Source organism: Callospermophilus lateralis, chromosome 7, assembly GCF_048772815.1.
Source record: "Callospermophilus lateralis isolate mCalLat2 chromosome 7, mCalLat2.hap1, whole genome shotgun sequence".
Lineage (NCBI taxonomy): Eukaryota > Metazoa > Chordata > Mammalia > Rodentia > Sciuridae > Callospermophilus > Callospermophilus lateralis.
This window is the reverse complement of record NC_135311.1, coordinates 74,857,543-74,874,152: the sequence shown is the minus strand read 5'-3', so window position 1 is coordinate 74,874,152 and position 16,610 is coordinate 74,857,543. Positions and strand designations below refer to the sequence as shown.

The window sequence follows — 16,610 nt, the reverse complement described above, 5'->3', positions numbered from 1 at the left end:
ACTATGTAGAACTAGGGTCGCTAACAAATATCTAAAGGCCAGAATACAAATGAACTAAAAAAGTAAACTAAATAAGTCATGTAACCTTTTCCATCTACCATTCATGTTTCCTTTTCTTTAGAGATAATGGAAAAGATATTTCTCCATCACAAGAAAAACAATTCAAGTAAAATTATAAATGGCAACTGGCAATTGATTTCAAGGTCAGGGACAGGAGGAGGAGGGGTGGAGTCTGCAGGCAAGCTGAAGAACATGTGCCAACACTTTGGACAGCTGCTTCTCCACTAAAGTAACTTGTCAAAAGAGAAAGCAGGTTCTATGTTGATAAAACTTTGAGTTTTTAGAGATGTTGGAATTCTGAATTTTTATGTGAAGTCTCCCTATTTTTAAATGGTAGAAGCTAATTAAAAGTTCTTAGCTCTATGCAAGTTATATTGTCAGAAGTGGGGGAGTGGGTAGAAGGGTATATGAGAACCTTCTGGGGTACCAAAAATGCTCTGTGTCTTGGTCTGAGAATTGATCACATGGGCATACATATATGTACATTTCATCAAGTTGTACACTTAAGATCTACTGCCCCGACTGTAAATTGAAACTCAAATAACAATGGCCATGTGTAACAAGCCAAATAAAATGTGTCCTCAGGCCAGATCTGGACTGAGGATTAACAGTTTATAACCAGTATCCTCAATATTTCAGGCTATGGAAAATAATTATGTGATGTTAAGATGAGTTGGGCACAGTGGCACAGGCCTGAATCCCAGCGGTGTGGAAGGCTACTGCAAGTTCAAAGCCAGCCTCAGCAAAAAGCAAGGCTCAAAGTAACTCATGAGACCCTGTCTCTAAATAATATACAAACAGGGCTGGGGATGTGGCTCAGTGATCAAGTGCCCCTGAGTTCAATCTCCAGTGCCTCCCCCACAAAAAAAAGTTATATGAAACTTTTCACTCATCCAACAAACATTTATTGAGCTCCTATTATGTATCAGAGATATTTTTTTAGGCACAAGGGAGGCTTTGCACTTAAGAAGTCCACATTCTGGTGTAAGGGGGAAAAAGACACTAAAGAAGCAAGCAATAAACTAACAGTGGTAAGAACTAAAAACAAAGTAAAACATGATAATGAGATAATATGAGAGTTTGGGGATGGGGAGTATCTGGGTTAGTAAGGAAGGCTACACTGAGATAGTGACATGTGAACTGAGACCTAAATAATATCAATGACCAAAGCAGATAGGTAGAAAAACAGCAGGAACAAAGAACTGAGATGGAAACGAACTTGATAAGTATGAAATACAAAGAAATCTAGTGTTTGAAGCACAGTAAGCAAGGCTAGAAAAGTAGTGGGTCAAAGTTCTCTGAATTGCAATAAAACATAGGTAAACAGTTGTAGGCGGGAAAGTAACATGATTTCCTTAATGTTTTAAGAAATTTCATCAACTGCTGTTGAGTAGATCACAGGTAGGCAACAGTAAAGGTTGAAATCAATAAGGAGGCACTGCCACAGCCCAGGTGTAATGACCAGTGATACACCCCAGTGCTTCCAACAGTGGAAGTTCAAACAGATGAATTAGAAATGTCCTGTGTGTGTGTGTGTGAGAGAGAGAGAGAGAGAGAGTGTGTGTGTGTGTGTGTGAGAGAGAGAGAGAGAGAGTGTGTGTGTGTGTGTGTGTGTGTGTGTTGCTGGAAATTGAACCCAGTGCCTTGTGCATGCAAGGCAAGCACTCTAAACTAAGCTATATCCCCAGCCCTAATGAAGAAAAAACCTTTAGGACTTGCGGATGGATTGAAATGTGGGCAAATGAGGAATCAAGGATTATTTCCAAGTTATGGAGAAGCATCCAAAATATTTTAATGCAGAGGATGTTACGTGTTATTTTACATGTCATGTCACACATGCATACCTACACGTGGAAGGTTATCCAGTCTGGCACTGATCTTTTGCCAGTAGGCTACTCATGTGCTTTGGTAAGAAAGGGTACCCTGATCAATTCTGTACATCCCACTATCCTTAAATGAGTGCCTTCAATAACAGAATAAAATTTGAGTCTGCACCGAGTAAGAAAAACATTTATTTTACTTCTGGTTTTCAGAGATAGCAGCTATAAGTAAAATAAGACTGCAAAGGGCTATGAACCCATTTGTTCTTATGTAGCTCTGCTTTAGGTAAATAACCTCTCTAAGCCATAGTTTCCCCACTGGTAAACTAACAAAATAATGGCACTTATTTCAAATTTCCCATGAGGATTAAATGAGATAATGTATGAAATTGGTACACTGTTTGGTATATGGAACACACAAAATAAATATTAGTTATCATCATCATTTAGACACAGGGCTGTATGGTGTAAATGAAAGGATTCTAAAAACTATAAGAAAATGCACATTTGCTTTTAATAAAAACTGACCACAGATCCTTAGAAGATTCAAAAACATATCTTCATGGATATATTAGTAGTGGGCTAATTCTTTGTAATCAACAGATATGGGCAGAGGAACAAGAAGAAAACAAATAGGTATCTTTTAAAGATCTTTTTGTTGTTTTGTGAATGTATGCATGTGTGAAGATATTGTATGAATATTCGTAAATAAAATATAATAGTGCCCTGTCTTTTCCCCTCATACTCAAATACTAAACACAAATGTGTCTTCTACAGATCCATTCTTCAACATTGTAACTTAAACCAGCTATTCTTTCACTGTGAATTTACCTCTTCACTGTCTACAGGTTTAGAAAGTGAATTGTTCCCTATCAACTAAAACAAAATCCTGCAAAATATCCAGGTCCTGTTAAATGTTTACGACGAGAACCAAGACTCCATTTTTAAGTCCTATGAAATAAAGAACTTTCTAACAGTACAGAATTTCAGTATATGATCTCACACCATCTAAGTTTCCATGAAAACACTTCTGTTCCATGATGTATCAAATTATACACTATGAGACTTTTGATAAAAAAAAAAAAATTACTCAACCAGTTTTTTCAATAAAGGAAACTTAGGACTCCTAATCAATATATACCTGAAAACCAAGAGGCTAATTCAAGCAAGGTATAGTATTCTAGCTCAATCACAGCTAAAATTTCATTGTTGGTAGCTGCAAATATTTTTATGAAGATGTTAAAATAAGTCAAAGTTGGTTTTAAAAGAAAAAAGAGAAACCGAAAACTAAAACTAAACAAGCCCTGCCACAAGTTTCAAGAGCATTCAAGGACTCCAATACAAATCTGGCCCTGGAATTCAAGTTCCTACTATACACTGACCAATTCAGAGCAAACCATTATAGAGTGTACATGATTAATTATGACAAATTAAATAAGAACAAACTTGTTATACTAGCGTTGATACTACAGTTTTATTAGAAGAAAAAAGTTAACAGTAAATCATGTTTTGGTTCAAACAATTTGGAACCTAAAATTCTCTATATGTACCATTGGTTGGGGCAGCTGATCAGATTTCAAGATGGGTGAGACCCACCTATCACGAGTAAAACTTGAATAAAAAATTTAAATATCTTTTAAAAACCATTTCATTCATCTATAATTTTTAGGAACAATTCTGAAATACACTAAAACAAGAAAAACCCTATAAAGTAATTTTAAAAATAAGAATTATTTTTCTCCTGTTCTAACACCAGAGACAGTTTTGTTCACTACAGATAGAAATTATATATCCACCTAATAACCTTTCTTATTTGAAGTACTTCTAAATATAAATTCCAATCAATAGAAAACATGATGAAAAAAATCTTTCTAGAGTAAAATGGCAATAATTTTGGTAAAAAGGTTAACTTGCCACTTTTGAAGCAGTAAGGGCTATATCATGTCTTCCCTGCTGTGGGTTCTAAAGTACCAACGCCACATACTATAGATAAAAAACAAGCAAGAGTAGTCTGGCTTTTCTGGAAAAAAGGATTATGCAGAGTTTAACAATAATCTAGTAGCTTTTTCTAGATTAGAATCTGAACAGAGAAATGGGAAGCAGTGAAACATCTGAACTTATTATTGTACCTTTTCTGAAAGAAAATGAAGATTTTACTAAAGTTCACATATCCCTCATCTTCATGTTACAGAATCCCTCACACACCACCAGGACTGCCCAAGGTCATGCTTCTAATTGGCTGGGAATGCAGGACACAAAACTAAGTTTTCAAAATCCTGTGCTCCTTTCATTCTATCATTATTTAACCTTTAACATTGTAAATGTAAATTTACCTATAGCAACCAAAAATAGAATGAAATCAAAAAGATTTCCAGAGTTTCTTTAAAAGATCACTTTGCAGGGCATGGTGGGACAAGCCTGTAATCCCAGCAGCTTGGAAGGCTGAGGTAGGAGGTATGCAAACTCAAAGCCAGCCTCAGGCAAATTAGCGAGATCCTAAGCAATTTATCCAGACCCTGTCTGAAAATAAAAAATAAAAAGGGCTGGAGATGTGGCTCGTGGTAAAGTACCTCTGGGTTCAATCCCTGGTACCAAAAAAAAAAAAAAAAAGAAAAGAAAAAAAATTCAGATCTTGTAATCCACTTTATAAACTATTTCATTTTATTTTTATTTTTATTTTTTTTTAGAGAGAGTGAGAGAGGAGGGGGGGGAGAGAGAGGGAGGGAGGGAGGGAGGGGGGAGAGAGAGGGAGGGAGGGAGGGAGGGGGAGGGGGGAGGGAGGGGGAGGGGGAGGGGGAGGGAGGGGGAGAGAGAGAGAGAGAATTTTAATATTTATTTTTTAGTTATTGGCGGACACAACATCTTTGTTTGTACATGGTGCTGAGAATCGAACCTGGGCCGCACGCATGTCAGGCGAGAGCGCTACCACTTGAGCCACATCCCCAGCCCACTATTTCATTTTTTATAAAATTTAAAATTCATCCCTGCTTTGCCACAATCAGCTTCTTTCTCATTTATAAACCCTTTCCTATCCTATCCTAAACATTAATGCAACACTGAAACTAATCTTACAGACCTAATAAAAACATTTGGTTCCTGAGAATTACACTTTTTTTTCCATCAGAAAAGTTCCTTACCTAGTTCATGTTAAGACTTGGGTTCTTAATACACATCAAAACCCTGTAGAACTTTGGGGTAGGCAGCCTCTCACGCAGACCCCAGTTATTCCTGCTTCTTGAGTATGGGCTGCATTTAGTGACGAGGTTCTAACAGAAATACAATAAAATTGATGGGATTTCACTTTGAAAATCGGATTATAGAAAGGGTGTGGCTTTTATTTGTTTTTTTGTTTTGTTTACTTACTGTTTCTCAAATCCCTCTTCCTGAGGCAAGCACTTATTGTGTTATGAGTGGCCCTATTTAGAAGCCAATGGGACAAGGAACTTATGTATGTGGCCAACAGGACCCGAGGCCTGCTAGGAGTCATGAATAAGTCTGGAAGTGGATCTTACTTCAGTCAAACATTGAGCTGCCTACAGTCTGGCCAACACCTTGATGGAAACCTAGTGAGAGATTCTGAGCCACAGGCACCCAGCTAAGCTGTGCCCAGATTCCCGACTCACAGAAATTATGAAATAGTAAATGCTTGTTAAGTTGCTAAACTTTAGAATAATCTATTATACAAAAATAAACAAAGCATATGAAAAAATGTATATATGTATGTCTCTAAGTCCCTTCTAAAACTTACTCCATAATTACGTCTCCTACTGAAACAACTAAAAAACGGTATTATACATTACAAATGCAAATAATCAGGTTTAAAACAATATCATCCACTATGCAATTAATCATCCCACGTTACAGTTAAATGCCTCCCCCACTATTTTATGAACTTCTAGAGGGTAGGGAATGTACTCAATCTCTGTAGCCACATTCCCCATATATAACAGGTGCTCAATAAATTTCTACAATGAACTGAGTCTCACATATGACACTCACTTCAAATTCTGTGCCTATAGCTATGTTTTCTTTCACCCACCCCCAAACTAATGCTTTTTCACAACATAGCTCAACCACCACCAAACCCTGCACAGTCTTCTCCAACTACTTCAGCCCACAAAAAATTATGCTATACCCTCCATATATTTACTAGATAGGAGCTATCTGTGAAAGATAAAACAAAGTACCATTACACTTATATTTCTGCATTCCCTCTCACCAAGCTTAACAGAATAGTCAGTGAATACTCAAGAGAATAACTCATCATAAATCCATTCATTCTGGAAAGCAAACAAGATAAAGAAAAAACAGCAATGTCAGTCCTTTGGGAAAAAAAAAATAAAGGCATTAATCTTGATTCCATTTCTCCTATCCTTGTTATCCCCCAAATTTCAGAGTTCAGCTGAAACACAGCATCTTTTTCTTTTTTTTTAGTTGTAGTTGGACTCAATGCCTTTATTTTTCTATGGTGCTGAGGATCAAAACCAGTGCCTCACCTGTGCTAGGTGAGCACTCTCCCACTGAGCCACAACCCCAGCCTCCCCAACCCCCAACAAAGTATCTTGATTACAAGATTCCCTTTACAGGTTACACTATTTTAAGTGTTCTTTTCAAGCTTTTTTGCAATGCAAACTTGAGAAGGTACAATGCCCACCTAATCATAATTCTAAAACCAAATGCAATCAAGTGTCAGGAAATAACAGCTTTCTGTTATACATAATAACATTAGACCACCTGGGCTTCTAAATATTGCACAGGATTTTTTACAAACAGCTAAAGGTTTTTTGTTGTTTTTGTTGTTGTTGTTTTTTGCTAAAATATTACGAAGTTATAGTTCTCAAACTGTTGGGGGTTAAGAAAATAAAATTGTTAAAAATAAATCTTTAAACATTAGTCCTATCTTACAACTCCAGTCATAAAACTTGAGAATTTAGTTATCCACGTATTTTAAATAAATGTTATTATAACTATCAAAATGAAATATGATTATTTAAAATAAAACCACCTCCTACTATAATTTTGTCCCCAAAGAGACTATAACTTTAAATTCCATTGCTAATACTTCTGCTAACTTAAACAAAATTACTGAGGTATGTATATTGGTATAGAAACACATTTAATTCAATCTCTTAGAAAATCTACAAATTCAAAATCTATAAATTATTTCATCTGTGTTGTATAATTGTATAGATATTTTCCAAAAATGAACTAATCTTAAATAAAATTTTCATACAATACATACCAAGACAACCAAAATTCAAAAATTGCTATTATCCTAATAATTTGCCTTCTTGTTGAGTTTGTAGCTATTAGGTGGCTTCACAGTTGGAAAACACAGGGCAAACAAAGCATGGCTCCCTCACAGGCCTGGGTCAACAGACTGGAGTCACATCCTGATTTAGGTTACTTATTGCAAAACCATCTCTCCAGGCTGGTTTCCTCACCTGTAGAATAGGAGTGATAATACCTATTTCTTAAGGTTGTTGTGAGTGTTTAACATGATAACTGGTGGAAAACTAAGTACAGTCTACTAATTCAATATACACACGTGCCAGGCACTGTTTATATGTATTATGAAGTCAGTCCTCACAGCAACCTTGTATTATATTGTTTCCCTTTCACAGATAAGATTGAAGCAGAGAGGTTAGGCAATTTGCCCAAAGTCATAGAGCTAAGGAGGAGAAAAATCAGGATTCCAACCCCACCCTAGAGTGCAGAGACATTCTCTTAAGGGTACTGGTCCTGGTGTGTGGTGGGGGAGAAGCTTCGGTCCTAATACTGCCCCTTAAAAGACAGGACCTCTTATTGGATCTTCCAATTGGGCAAAGAGATTGCATAAAACAGTGCAAAGACACAAATTATGGTAAAACATTTCATGTGTATCCCCTTGGGCTACGGGATACAATCACAGCCAAGCTCCTAACCAACACCTGCCATTAAAAAGCTACCTTAGATTAAGGAACAGGGAGCGACATGCTGTACTTTTATAAACTCCTTACATACCCTTCAACGGTTTATTGCTGCAATATGAGAAACAGTATGGTTAAAAGCACAGGATGCAAAGTCAGACCACCTGGTTTCAAACCACAGCTCCACCACTTACAAACTAAGTGATCCTGAACAGAAATCTCCTCTGGGCCTCATTTTTCTCATCTGCAAAAGGGGGATAAAAAGAGTCTTTACCTCAAAGGGTTATTATTGTGGTCAAACAGTAAATTTAGTTAATAATTTTATTTAACAACTTTTAAAAATAAGCTTATACATATAAAGGACTTAAAAAAAAGTTCTTGGGTACATGGTAAGTGCTCAATAAATGTTAGTTATTATTAGCTATTTCACTAACTTGGAAAGGTTTCCAAACTATGTTTGGTAACTTAAAAAAGGTTGCAAAACAATACCTAACTTGATTTTATTTGGTCTTTTAAAAAATCTAAAATTATACATAAAATATACATTTTAAAAATCTGCTCCATAAATTTATAAGTTTGCATGTGAACAGAAAAACAAAATGGAAAGACCAATCTAGAAGTAAAAAGGGGTGAAACAGGGCAGTACTTTCCATTTAAGAAATAGGACTTTTCTTCTCTTCCACTCTCCCTCCTCCTCCCTAATCTCTCCTTTTCCCTAATCTCAGGGGAAACAGGATTATCTTTCTTCCCCATCCTAGGCAGAGTTATCTGTCCTTGAGCACACACCCACCACAGGAATGAAGCCAAAGGCACCAGAGGATCTCAGGAATGACTACCACCCAAATTAATAAGTGAATTACAACTCCCAACAGAGAACACTGGGAGTATAGCCTTAGAGTCACCTCTTTAGAAACAGCCTGTTCCTGCTGATGGGCAGAGTCACACAGCCTCTGGGACAGGAATCCCCAGTGTTTCTTCTTTGCTAGCAAAGCAATAAAACTTATTTTTCCTTTTTCTCAAAACTGGGTCCTTGCTATTGGATTGTCATCAGGAACAAGGTCTAGGCTTTTCAGTTAACACTTTCATTCTATTCTCTATGTACATTCACACACACATACACACACACACATTATGGGTAATTTTTACTTTTTTTGGTTCTTTCCGAATTTTCTATAAGTGAATGTGTTTTCATATAATGAGAAAAAAAAATATGGTGGCAATAGTAAGGGCAATTACGGTGATGTTAGGCAAAGGCAATGGGGATGAACTGTACCTCTCTCAACCTCCAAACCTAATGTTAGAAAGGCATAAGTAACAAAAATATATTTTCAGATGATCTAAACACACAAAAGCAAGCAGTTCTTTGGGCAAAAACTGATCAGAAATTACACAAATGTCTGAGAGTTACGGAGATAATTGATAATATAGGGCAAAACAACTTTACCGGAGATCTACAAAAATATAAGCAATTATATTTCTTGACATTTATTACCACATTCAGTCAAACAAGTAAGCAAGCATAACTGACAAGGATGTTGTAGACTGTATCATTATTGTAATGACAAAAAGTGAAGACTATAGGCATCAGAGAAACAGCTAAAATCCAAAATATATGGAATAGTCAGAAGCAGCCCAACTCTGGGATAATTAAAGAACAGAGTAGATCTGCACGCACAGAAGATTAATGGGAACAGTATGATCACCACTTTTGAAAAATCAAACTACCTATACATTTAAGAGAAAAGTCTGAAAAAGTTACCAATTGTTACAAATATCACTCTTGGAGATCAGATGATGTTCCTAGCTTCAAGGAGGGGTGGAAGACCAAGACCTTCACTTTATACACTTTCATGCAGCTTGAATGTGTTAGGAGACATGTATAATTTTGTGCAATTTTTAGAAGCAGGGGTTCAAGCAGAATTAAAAATGAGATCCTGTGTGTGAAAGCATTCAGCTTAATCTCAACTGCAACATTACTACATGTATGTCCGGCTATCAAAACCTGTCTATGGGAATGTCTTTAGGAACATAGCCCATCAGGAACACAGAGATCCAAAACACAGAAGCCAAACTTTCCCCAACTGTTATGAAGAATAAAGTCAGAGTACCAGCAGACCTATCAAAGGTGGGACTCTGCCCTAGTTCAATTAATAATCCATCTTGGTAGGGGGAAAGGAGGAGGGAGACTGACTTTTATTTATAACCATTACAACTTTCTTCAAAAAGGAATGTTTTTACTCTATTAACTGTCCATGAATCAAGCAACTAAGATGCATTTCTGCTTCCATGGAAAGGTTCATTAAATCATATATGGCACTTAAGAATCTATGCACAACATCTGATATTTTGTTATTCACTGACTTTCCACTGGTAATGTATTCATCTGTTTTCGTCCTGTTTCTTCAACTAAACTGTTAGTTCAGTTTAGTTCAGGGCAACCTCACTTCAGGAAAGCTGCACAGAATACTGAAAGAGCAACAGACCCAATGTCAGGGCCTGTGGTTCTCAGCAACATTTCCATCATTTAAGAAGCAAACTTGAACTGATCATAATTTCTTTGTTTCAGTTTCCACATCTGTAAAATTAGGAGGTTAAACTAGATGATCTTTAAAGAATTGTCTGTTCGACTATGATATTTACATTTGTCATGGGATCTAATATGAAATTGAGAATAGCTATTTATATTACAATTTTTTTCTCCACATTTTTATAATAGAACATGTACATACTGTCTTCACAACTCAATGTTTAATAGAGATTTCATCTAATTTTAATAATAAAATAAAATTTATTAAGCATATACCATTTATTTGGAACAATTTTAAGCATTTTACATGCATTTACTTATTCAATCCAAATAGATACTTTCCCTCATTACAGATGAGGAAACTGAAGCCCAGGGAGTTTTCTTGTCCAAGGTCACACAGCTAGAACACAATAAAGTTAAGATTCCAACCCTGGTAGTCCAGCACATTTAACCATGACACACTACTATATCTACTGCAGGAGAGCAGAGTATATACACTACACCAGCTGCTATTTCTGGATACAGGTATTCTTTTCTAGCATATCACCCTGATGCTAGATTTCAATAAGACAGAAATGATTCCAAATGAATAACCAGAATATGAACTATCTAAAAGTAGGAAAGAATATTAAATGTAGCTATTAATTTTTTTTTTAAATCTAGTGACTACAGAGCCCAAATTGCCAGGCTTTTCTACAATTACCATCCCCCTTCACTTTGTGTTTCCAGAACACCGTGCAGTGACTCTTACAGTGTAGATCTAACTAATAAAACTTCTCTTCTATCACTTAAGTTGAGTTCCAAATCAGCAGACATCATCATCTTCTTTGTATGGGTTATGCTTACTGATGATTTTCTAAGATGCTGTCTTATTTTTATATTGTAGGTCCTATGTAGTTATATTCTAAATCTATGAATACAGAGCAAAGAATGTTGAAGTTGCTATCTTTCCAATAGGATTGCACAACCAAATTGCAAATAATTAACAAGACTGATAAACTACAGACAAAAACCTTATCTGTCATGGATTGTAAGTATCTATTGGCCACTCTCTAAACTAGATATTTTTAAATCATATTTAGTCATATAAGTCCTTTAGAACAATATTCTGCCAATCTCCTCTCCAAACAATGTTTCCAAAATTAGCACCATTTTTAGTATCCCTGGTACAAAAACATTTTTTAGCGATCACATATGCCAGGAACTACACAAGTTGTCTAAAACTTCGCTTTTGCAGGGCATGATGGTGCATGCCTATATCCCAGCAGCTCCAGAGGCTGAGGCAACAGAATTGTGAGTTCAAATCCAGCCTCAGCAAAAGGCAAAAGCAAGGCGCTAAGCAATCACTGAGACCCTGTCTCTAAATAAAATACAAAATAGGGCTGGGGATGTTGCTCAGTGCCCCTGAGTTCAATGGCTGGTACCAAACAAAACAACTTTGCTTTTTATCCCTCCCCCCTTTTTTTTTTACATAAAGCAAACACTTCTTTTATAAATAATATAAAAATATAGTAAATGGGAAAATTAATAGTGATGGGCTGACTGGCTGACTTAACCAGTGACAATGAGAGTTGAAGATACAAACTATAGAAGTCAGACTGACAACATGCCTAGTATACAAAGGGAAGGCATTTATTTTCTCATGTAAAAGCCTACCTTTGGTACTGAACAGAAAAAACTGTCATTTAAGTAGAGAGAACATAGGAGTAAGATTACTAAAACTTCATTTGGGTATGTGGATAATAATGATTGCAGTGCAGAACTTACTGAGTTTAGAAATGCCCTCACCATATGTTCAAATGGGGGATAAACTCTAGGGCTTGGAGACCAAGAGCCATTTGAGCAGATTAAGGAGTCATCAAGTCATCACCCAATCCTTGAATCAGTTCACATTCAAATTATAGCACTTTTATATCAAATAGAAATACTATACATTCAATGAATATAACTTATTTTTCCAGGCATGGTCAGGATATTTATCAAATCATCACAACCCTATGAAGTAGGTAGCTGTATTACCATTCTTCAAAAATAAGACAGCTAAGGAACTGGGTTACATAGCTAGTAGTTTGGTAGGCAACCAAACATTTGATTCAATATGAGAAAGGGAAGGAAACATATGAAGCAAGTTAAAAACTGTAGAATTTTAGTTAGGACTATTCTGATTGTTTATAACTGGTTACAGTTTAATTTCTGTTATGAACTTGTTGTTGTTGTTGTTGTTGCTAACCTAAAAGACAATTTATATCTCATCTCAGGGTCCTGCACTGCTAGAGCGTGAGGTTTTTATGCATTCTGATTTTGTAATACATAATAAGTTCTCCTAATGGAGCTGTATCTTATTTATGTTTGAACCGTAATCCCCAAGTCTTAACAGTAGAAGATACTCAAAAGAAGTTTTTTACCAGTGGTCCACTTTATGCTTCGAATATAACCCTTGCTGCTCTGCCACTGCAATTTATTTTTAAAATGGACATGTTTCTTTCTCTTCCTCTCCCCCTGTTCCTCCCTAATCTCTCCCCTCCCTAATCTCAGGGAAAACAAGATTATCTTTCTTCCAGAGCCTAAACAGAGTAATCTGTCCCTGTACACATCTACCATAGGAACAAGTAGGACAAACTTTGGGGATGGCGATCTCCCAAAGTAACAGGTGAATTACAACTTTCAACAGAGAACACATGGAAAGCAACCTTTAAATCATCTCTTTAAAAGCCCCCGGTTTCTGCTGATGGGCAGAATCACAGCCTCTGGGACAGGAGTCCCCTATGTTTCTCCTTTGCTAGCAAAGCAACAAACCTTTTTTTCTCAAAAACTGTTTTGAGAAAATCACTATTGGATTGGCATCAGGGACAAGAACTGAGCTTTCAGCAACAGTTTGTTGTATGATTAATTATTCCTGCTTTTCGAAAGTATCTGATTCTTTTTTTTTTTTTAAGAGAGAGAGAGAGAGAGAGAATTTTTTTTTAATATTTATTTTTTAGTTTTCGGCGGACACAACATCTTTGTTTGTATGTGGTGCTGAGGATCGAACCCAGGCTGCACGCATGCCAGGCGAGCGCGCTGAGCCACATCCCCAGCCCAGTATCTGATCCTTTAATATTTTTTTAAATCTAACTGCTATGTAAAGTTAACTTCCAATATTATTTGGATTGTCAAAGTTAAGAACACTTTGGGTTATTCAAATTATTGACTGTGGTGGATGGACTCTTCTAAAGTAAAAAGTAAATATAATTCCCATAAACAAAACCTTTTAAAGTTTCCTTATTGCCTACTGGTCAAAGTTCATAGCACCATTCTGGAACTTTACCACAAACACAACCCACTTAGGGCTAATCAAACCACCTGTAATTCTTCAACCATATACTGCTGCAAAATGCACCAGCTGCTTGGTGAAGTTCTCTTTAGTCAAGGCTCAGCTGAAATTTTCTAATGCCTTCTACATCAGCATTTTCCCCCTTTTTTCTTACTATTCATCTTTTTATCCTCAGGTCTGGCAAGTAGCAGCTTATTAAGTGTTTAATGCTATTGAAAGAATGATTACAGCATGATTTGGTAAATCTGCTCGTACTACATAAAATATTGGCCCACCATCAAAAGGCATAACTCTAGGCTGTTTTCCATTATTAATAAGAATGGTATTTCTCTGTTCTACCTTATAAACTCATGAAGATAGCACCTTCATTACCAGCTAAGTATATCATTACACACAAAACAGTTCCACATAGTGTCAAAACTTCTTTTATGTCATAAGCAATTGGTCAGACCAATAATGCATGTTCACAACCATCAGAAAAGTTACAGAAATATATCACTTAAAAGTTGTCTCTTTTTTAGATGGGTCTCAATGTTACCAGGCTGGTTTCAAACCATCTCCCTGCCTCAGTCTCTCCAGTTGTGTGATTATGCACATGTAACACTCAGTCTCTCCACATGTGTGATTATGCACATGTAACACCACACCCACGTACTGCTCTAATTTATGTGAAATGGATTAAAAGCACAAAAACCTGAGGTAATGTCTTTTCAGTTTTTTATCTAAAGGTACTCAAATGTCTACCTTTTTAAAACTGTCACAGCCAACTTTGGTCAAAGAGCAGACTTTATGAAGTTTTAGAAAAGTCTAAGTAACTTTGTGTAGAATTTAAGACCAATGGAAAACACTCTGAACAGTTAACATTTTAGTTTTCTTATATATCTGCCTCAGCATGTTTAGAACATAATGTGCTTAACAAGCCTTGTCACAAGGCGCAATGTGTGATGAGGAGATCTTCACATTTCATCCTAGAATAACCGGTCTTTGCAGTTATCTTCAAGCTGCTTCACCCACGTTCTTTAATCCTAGGGTTATTATTTTCACTGTACAGATGGGGAAAGAGAAGGGAAGGAAGGATATAAAATGACTTTGCTTCAGAAGCCCAGGCAGTCAGGAGAAAAGCCTTCCTTTTAATTGTATTAATTTCTACTCTTTTTCTCAAAGAAGAATTTTGTTTGAGAAACTTTCATTGATAGCAGGTACAAGGGTGTCAAATTAGGCACCTTTGTTTGAATGAACAAATAAGGTAAGCTTCCTAGGCCTATGATAGCTCTAGAATGAGAAATTTGATGGATTGTCTTGTGTAGTTCATAAATATACCTATAACTTTCAAAATTTCAAAATAGCTTGATCTAAACTTTAAAGACATTTCTTTTCTCTCCAGAGCACTAACTAAAATTTTCAAATTTTATTGTGTCCTAAATGTGTCAAGTTATCCAGACCTTTCTAGTTCAGGATCAAATTATAAGGCTGCCAGGATTTTCTTCCCCTGTTCCTCCTCAACCAGAGTGCCATAGCACCTCCCCATTCACAATCAACCTGGGACCTAAACTCTGATGTGAATAGCTATGGGATCCCAGCAGTTTCTAAGTCCAAGAAGCCCTCACCCTTAGGCTTCTGAACCACCCTCTCCAAATCTTCAATCCATTATATGACAGAAAAGGGAAATATGTCTCATCAGTCAACAAAAACTATCGTGTTTCTAATAATGAGTTTGGCATTCACAACTGTGAACCCTGAAATAGAGTATTAATATAAGAATTCCGATAAGTGTGCTGAGAGCAAATTATTTAGCAGATGCTACTTTCTGGGCCCAAGTGACTTGCATAACAAGGCGACTAGCACAGACTCCAAGAGGTGCAGGGAGCTCACAATTTGTTTTACTGTACTTTAATGGAAAATTCTAAGCCAAAATATTTCTCAAACATTCCTGCCTCTTGAATGATGTAAACTCTTCCCCGAGACCTTTAGCTCTCTACCCGGGTGCTTTTCCCCTTGCAGGAGCCACTGGCCACCCAATAACTCATTTTAACGACTGCCTCTTGCGGCTGGCACTGACAAATCGCTGAAGCCCGCAAGCCCCACCGCCTCTAAGAAGCCACTGCAGCCCCAAATTGGCCAACCCCTCCTCCCCCACGTCTCCGCGTCGCTCGTCATCCCCAGCCAGGCGCCACCCTAGTTCCATCCTGGAGAGGGTTTGGGGCGACCTGGCCGGAGCCCTCTCGTGGGCGCAATGCTCAACCGCCAGCAGGAATGATCCCGGAGCTGGCACCTACCTCCTGCTCCAGACGCGGAGAGAGCCAACACTCGCCAGCACCCTCCAACGGCCCCAACGGCCGCCAAGCTTCTGGCCGAGAAGCTGGGGGCCGAGCAAGGTGCCAGTGCACACCTCCAAGCCCGCCCCCACCCCTACCCGCCTGCCCCCAGCCCCGCCAGCCCCAGCGCCCCCTGTCGGGCCGGGCATGTCACAATCCCGCCGAGGGGCGAGCTGCTCACCGTCACAGCCCCCGGGAGCGGCGGGGAGTCACCGCTCGCGGTGTCCAAGAGCGGCTCCCGCAGCCCCGCGGGCCCGCACAGGCGCGGCGGGACGCAGCGCCTCGCGCCGACCGCCCCTCCTCCGCCGCGGGCTCCCGCCTTCCCCGCCCCAGACCGAGCTGCGCTCCGCCCCTTGCAGCCGCCTCCCAGCCCCCGGCAGGTTCGCTAGGTTCCCACCCCGCCCCCGCACGCCGGCGCCGCAGGCTTGGCCGCCGCCCATTGGCTCCGCTAGTTGCTAGGCGATGAACAACCGCGGCCTGCATTGGTCGGGTGGGTGCCACCGAGCCTCCTCCTCACCTCCAAAAAAACCCAGAGAAAAAGAAAACCTTATCCCTGGAGCCCGAGCGCTCTGCTGGTGCAGCTGTGACCGAGGCACCTGTTACGCCCTGCGATTCACCCGGCTGGCCCAGCTCCCCGCCCCCTCCTCGTGCCCGCTGCGCTCGGAC

At 38.5% G+C, this 16,610-nt stretch overlaps 1 protein-coding gene across 3 annotated transcripts in view; it reads right to left on the bottom strand.

Annotated features, from left to right (window-relative positions):
- Positions 1-16,260, bottom strand: part of Ssx2ip (SSX family member 2 interacting protein) — a 39,813-nt gene extending 23,553 nt beyond the window's left edge. For all 3 annotated transcript variants that reach the window (XM_076863635.1, XM_076863637.1, XM_076863638.1), the window contains exon 1: positions 16,126-16,260. The gene's annotated coding sequence lies outside the window, so the exon portion shown is untranslated. The remainder of the gene's footprint in view (positions 1-16,125) is intronic.
- Between the last annotated feature and the right edge of the window lie 350 nt (positions 16,261-16,610).